At 39.5% G+C, this 6,000-nt stretch overlaps 1 long non-coding RNA gene across 1 annotated transcript in view; it reads left to right on the plus strand.

The window, feature by feature from the left end:
* Nucleotides 1-5,908, plus strand: part of LOC112213592 — a 47,453-nt gene extending 41,545 nt beyond the window's left edge. Inside the window, exons 2-3 of the long non-coding RNA XR_002947488.1 lie at nt 2,473-3,166; nt 5,857-5,908. This is a non-coding gene — a long non-coding RNA (uncharacterized LOC112213592). The remainder of the gene's footprint in view (nt 1-2,472; nt 3,167-5,856) is intronic.
* The last annotated feature ends 92 nt before the right edge of the window (nt 5,909-6,000 follow it).

Raw genomic sequence — 6,000 nt, forward strand, 5'->3', positions numbered from 1 at the left:
AAGAAAATGGAAGTAACACCGAACATAAGAAGAAACACAGTCGCGTTAACTGTCTAGGATTAAAGATTTTTTAAAAGAATATGTATAGCAATGTACATATTATACGCAACGCATAAACTAATGCATACGTTTAGAAATAATAAATACATACATAGAAAAGATCTTTTGCACTGTAATACCTTCTTTGCAATGTTTTTTTAATGTTCCTCTATCGTTTTTCATTTAAAACGACTTCAAAGCTAAACACGTGTTTCCCCATCTGCTTCAAAAATTCTCCTGTCCCATAATTTGACCATAAAGTGATACAAAAATCAGGAACTCGACAAAAACGTACCTATCGTGTTCTACCCCCGTGATCTTCGTATTCCTTCGCTCCCCAAGAAAAAGATAGACACACTCGTACTATTTCGCGCTCTTGGAAACAGTTGGATATTTTACGAGAGAACTTGAAGCTAACCGGTGCGCGATGTCGATGCAGTTTGATGGAAATTGGTCCACGGAGAGCAGATACTGGCGAATTCGAAGGCAGAGTTAATCGATCGGCTTATTAATGCGTCCGGAGGTAACTCTAGAATTCACCGTACCCCAACAGAGCGTTGCCTCTAAACGAGCGTAACCGAAACCCTTGTTTTGTTAATATCAAATCACATGACTCACTCAGCCGAGTCGATTCGCTAACCGTTGCTCGGAATGGTCCTGACACACGAGCCTTCCTCCTGTCCGATCGGGGCAACGGATAATTGATATTAGCCATTTTCTCGAGGCTTCTTCTAATCCTCGACTCATTACTCGCTCATCAGCGTCGAGTATCCGATTCTGAAACGGCGGGTCCTATTAGCGTGACTTCGCAAGACCCGACCACGTAAATTTGCTGCCACAAATTATGAACAAGATATATTAGCCGCCTCTAAACGAGCCACGTGTGATGCATTAGCTTGGAGAGCGAAGGAACAGGGTAAATTTGTGAACAGCGCGGTTAATAATTGTTGGTAGATTTACGTCGTCCAGTGTTTGCCTGTCTATTCTGTTTTCTATTTAGGGGCGAATAGTTAACAATCGATGCAAGGGACGATGAATCTTCCTGTAAAACGTTTTATCGGTGAATGCGAAATGTTTCCCCTTCAAACGTAAAATTTTAATCGCACCCAGCTTCTTCGAAATATCATAAATGGTATTTGATCGGAACAATTTCCACAACGAACCTTCTCGAGCCATTGTGCGATTTTATTATTCCATAATCCTTGCAATGGAGTTCCTACAGTCTCGTCATTTACTTTGCTTTCTTTTAGCATTAAGAAACGCATTGAAAAATTGTTTATGTCCAGTTTAGGTTTTCAATAGCTAGCTTTCCATCTGGCTAGCGAGTAACACTTTTGCAGTTTGTGATAGAATACCGTTTGAATTTGGCGCGATCGGCTATTGTATTCTATGAGCGACGTTTAGCGTGATAACACTGCGCAGTGAGTTAGTTGAATGGCGTGCGACGTGATGCAATTGAATGTACAAATGTTCAAGTTTCTTCTTTCCCTTTTCTTTTTTACGTTTCCCGTTTTGTTTGTTCCTTTTCCCTCTTTCGTGTGCGCGCGCGTGTGTGTGTGCGTGCTTTAATTTCGTTTCTACTTAACGAAGTACGTCAATGCAAAGCTGCTGCTGATTTTCCCTGTGCACGAAGATTCCGCCACGACCGTGGTACAGGTATAAACGCAAACGTCAACTTTATTTTCTTCTATCGAACCATACATCTTCCAATACATTAATCTATACGTCTTGGTTCGGTTATCAATCTATTTCTGTCGGAAGACGATTAGCTTTTAGTAGACGTTTTAACTCCTCTTTCGAAAAACCTTTTGCATCGTATGAAAGAGATAATAGAAGTGCTTTACGTTCTTCCGCCTTGTATACACGACACATATATATGTATATGCATAATTCTACACAATCGACAAAAATAAACGGCCAGGTAGCGAAAGTAGATATGAATGAAGTTTAATCGAACTAGTACCAGTATCATATACTTCACTTTTATATATGGCACAGTACATAGCACATAAATTATGTAGTACATAAACTGCATTGACATCTACTTCCACTACCTGTCCATTTATTTCTGTCCTTATAGTACATTATCGGTAGCATATTACCTATATCCCTTATAGTGCATAGATTATTTAGTAAATAATAAAAGTTAATATTTATACCTTATAAACGAGCCGTATTTAAAAAAAAACTTCATTGATACGTATTTACTCGACACTTTTACATCGATACTTTCGTCGCCGTCTACAGCTACATATACATGCATAGATAATTTGCATTTCATTCTCCCTGCCTTTCACTCTGCTGGCCAAAACCCACGTTCGACAAACACCGATCGCTAAATTTCCAAGCACAACCACGAACCTACTGCCGCTCGGCTCGATCATCGTCAGCGAATTGTCGTGCTCTAACCTGATTCATCCGCACCATTTTCAGGTACCATCGCGCTATACAGCGCTTTGACGGAAGTTAAGCATCGTGATCGTTGCGAAGAGAGCAAAGGACGAAGGGGAGCATCGAGTGGTTGGCAGCAGCAGCAGCAGCAGCTCGTCGAAGAAGGCAAGCACGTGACACGAGTGCCGTGACCCGAGACACTTGTTGCACGGCTGCTATCCCTTAAAGAGTCTGGCTGCACGGCGTTTTCCTTCAACGCGACAGGATTAGTCAACGTTGAAAATAAGTAGAAGGAGGAAGAAGGGAAAAGAAAGAGAATAAGAGGGAAATAAGAGGGACGTACGTGTGGTGAATTCCGTCGAACATCGCGTTTCTTGCGACGTACTCGTGGCATGTCGACGGCGTTTCCTTTTAACGTGGTTCGCGAGAAGAGGGTCGTCCGTTGACGGGATGAGAAAAGCACGAGCGGCAATCGTGTGATGCTGTCGAGACGATCGTGGATTCGTCGTCGGCCAGCGAGCGCACAGGCGACGCGTGGCTCTGTCTAAGATTAGTGGAATCGGAGTTTGGAGTTTTCGGGCGTAAAGAGGCAAGTGGATACCGGGAAGAACGGAGAACATGAACGTGATTCTGCGTTTAGACCGGTGACACCGGTGGCGGTTGTGTGTGCGTGGCTATCGTCGCTGGTAACTCCCAATTAGCAGACTATCACTGAGACGACGGATATCCTCACTCGGTGAGATTACTTTTTACATTCTTTCGTTTGTTAAGTTGAAATTTCGGATGAAATTTTTGAAATAGGAACTCTTATAGTTTAATTTAGCGGACGATCTAAGGAAACAAATCTCGAGGTGTCCAGAAGATTTCGAGAAAATCGAGCGATTTTAGAGTATTTGATAAGTCACACGACTCTTTCAGCGGATTTAATTCGGGGAAATTATACAAGTGATCCGAGATGCTTCTCTTGTCTGTTCCATTTCGTAGACTTTACAAAATTCTGTAGCGACAACGTTCCTATTTCTTGAATGCAATACAGCGTTGAGGAAAACGAGATTGCAAAACGAAGAAAGACGACATTCGTTTATAAGAAAATGTAGAAAATGTCTTTCATTGTTTCACAACACAATGGAAGAATATTTTACGATATTAACAAGATTTATTATTTTTTATATTAATAGAACATACTTTACACATACACACGCATTGTTTATCTATTTAAAATACAATACGTACAGAGAAAAGTCAATTTTCGTTAACTCGATAAGTATGCTTAATTAATTTAACGTGTAAATACAATATAAATTAATTTAAGCGCAGATTAACGTAAAATATAATCGAAAATGTGGCTCGCAGAACATGAATTATGTACTAACTAACAATAAGTTGGTTAAACTTCCAATATCGAAATATAAATTATAGCGATTAGTATCTGCGAAATTAATTTCCATATTAAAATATTCAATTTTGATATTCCGGATTATGGAATGCATCATGAAATTATCAACGATTGAAGGAATTTAGTAATAGTCACACGTTCATAACGCACGCACGATGTACATAGAAAATACGACAATTTCATTGCAAATACATACCAGCAGCCTCATTTGCATCAAAAGAATCTGTTATACGGTGAAGTTAGTTACGCGTATTAATAAAAAATCGTAATAAAATCTTTCCGAGTAAATTATTCAAATAAACATCAATTATATTATAAAAATTATACTATTCGAACTTAAGTAACTAATCAAATTAATTTTTTTCATATGAATTACATTCCAGTTATTCGTGTGGTTTCTGAACAAATAAATAAATACTGATTATCTACTCTAAAATTACTAAAATTAGCTTGGTTTCCGGATCGCGTATATAGCGAATATGTAACAAAATGTAATAATTTTTAATCAAAGATTCAGAAACATATGCATACGTTATCAAGTATACACTTGTGTGCGACAGTTATCGTACCTAAAGCTGCTAGTATGTTTTGTATGAAAAAGAAGCTTAAAAATATTATATGAACATAGGAACGTAGTTGGTTTGTTAAAAAGTTATAACAAAAATACGAAATAACAAGAGATTGGTTTTTCGTCTGTACGGTTTTTTAATGAAATCTGAAACCAGACTTTCTACCTGTATTGTTATTTACGAGTGCAGAAACAGTCTGATTTCTAGCAAGCGTGATCCAATCACGACGCGTATAAATTGATCGTTTTATCAAAGCAAATTAACTGCTCAAAACCGTTGTAAATATCCACCACGAATCAATTATTCTATTTGTTGTACCTTTTCTACCTTTATTCCATTTCGTTCATTAACGCGAATACACCAATTTATATCTCCAAACGAATGACGTCTCTCGAAAACAGTATTTTCGAAATTGTGCTAATTACAAATCCGCTAACAATTATCCTAATAACGAAATATGCAAAACTGGAGAGGATATTTTGCAACTGGGTAAAGTTCCAACGAAGATATTGTTCTGTGGTGTAATCTTTACCATAAAAATACTTGATCGATACTTCATTTTTAATCGGCGAAAATTTCATGAAAATTAATTTCTACGTACGAAGACAGGCGAAAGATCATTTTGAAAATTCCGCGACGACGATTCCTGATGAAACTCCGAAATACCGAGGTTTTAAGAGGCGCAGGCAAATTAGTTTTTAAATGGAAAGCTACGGTAGAAAACGAGGGAACATTAGCGATCGAGTTCATAATTCTTTCCAATATTTTCACGTTAAACTTTTAATAAGAAAAACGTCAGGACTTGCGAAACGACTCGCAAACAATGCAGATTTAAATTACTTTCAAAGAAATAGTCGCGAATACACGCAAAATGCAACGAAACGTTTCGTAAACCAGTAACTCTGATGATCACCACCGCGATGTAATACCGAACAAATTAAATTCTACCTGCCCTCTCGTTTTAGCCAAACCAAATACTCGACACGTTTCTCCCCCGCGATCGGAATACGCCATACACAAAGATAGAGCACGCGAGTCGTATGTTACCGTGTAAATGGCTGCTGCGACATGCAAGTAGAAAGAAAAGGCCGCGTAGAGGTGCCTTGTGTCCTTATTTAATCAGGCACGCACACTGACGTTGCTCGTTGACTGCGGATTTTTATGCAAATCCGTATTTTCGAGAACATAATTAAAAATGGTACAGACGCAACAGAGAAATTGCTTTACCCACCAAGTACGTAGTGTCGTGGATACATGAAAATCCGCAATCTGCTAGTTATCAGACAAGGACACGAGAGACAGAGACCTTCGTGCTCTTTTCCTATCGCTGTGCCGCTTTTTCATCTCGCTGGCGCGCACTCCATCTCGATATCTCTACGGAATACACACTGTTGTTTCGCGCAAATAAAACGAGCGCCGCCTGTAATCTAAAATCTAACGCGTGTAATTTAAAATGCGTAGGTGGATATCGTCGGGCTTGTAGACGGGGCGGGTTCGGCGAAGACAGGAAGAAGAAAAGACCGGAAGGCTGGATCACCTCCGTGGAATGTCTTCAGGCGCCAAGCGGCTGGTGCAGTCGCTTCGCGGCCGCAGCGGGGGTGGCAG

This window comes from Bombus impatiens, unplaced genomic scaffold (assembly GCF_000188095.3).
Source record: "Bombus impatiens unplaced genomic scaffold, BIMP_2.2 scf_0814, whole genome shotgun sequence".
NCBI classification, from domain to species: domain Eukaryota; kingdom Metazoa; phylum Arthropoda; class Insecta; order Hymenoptera; family Apidae; genus Bombus; species Bombus impatiens.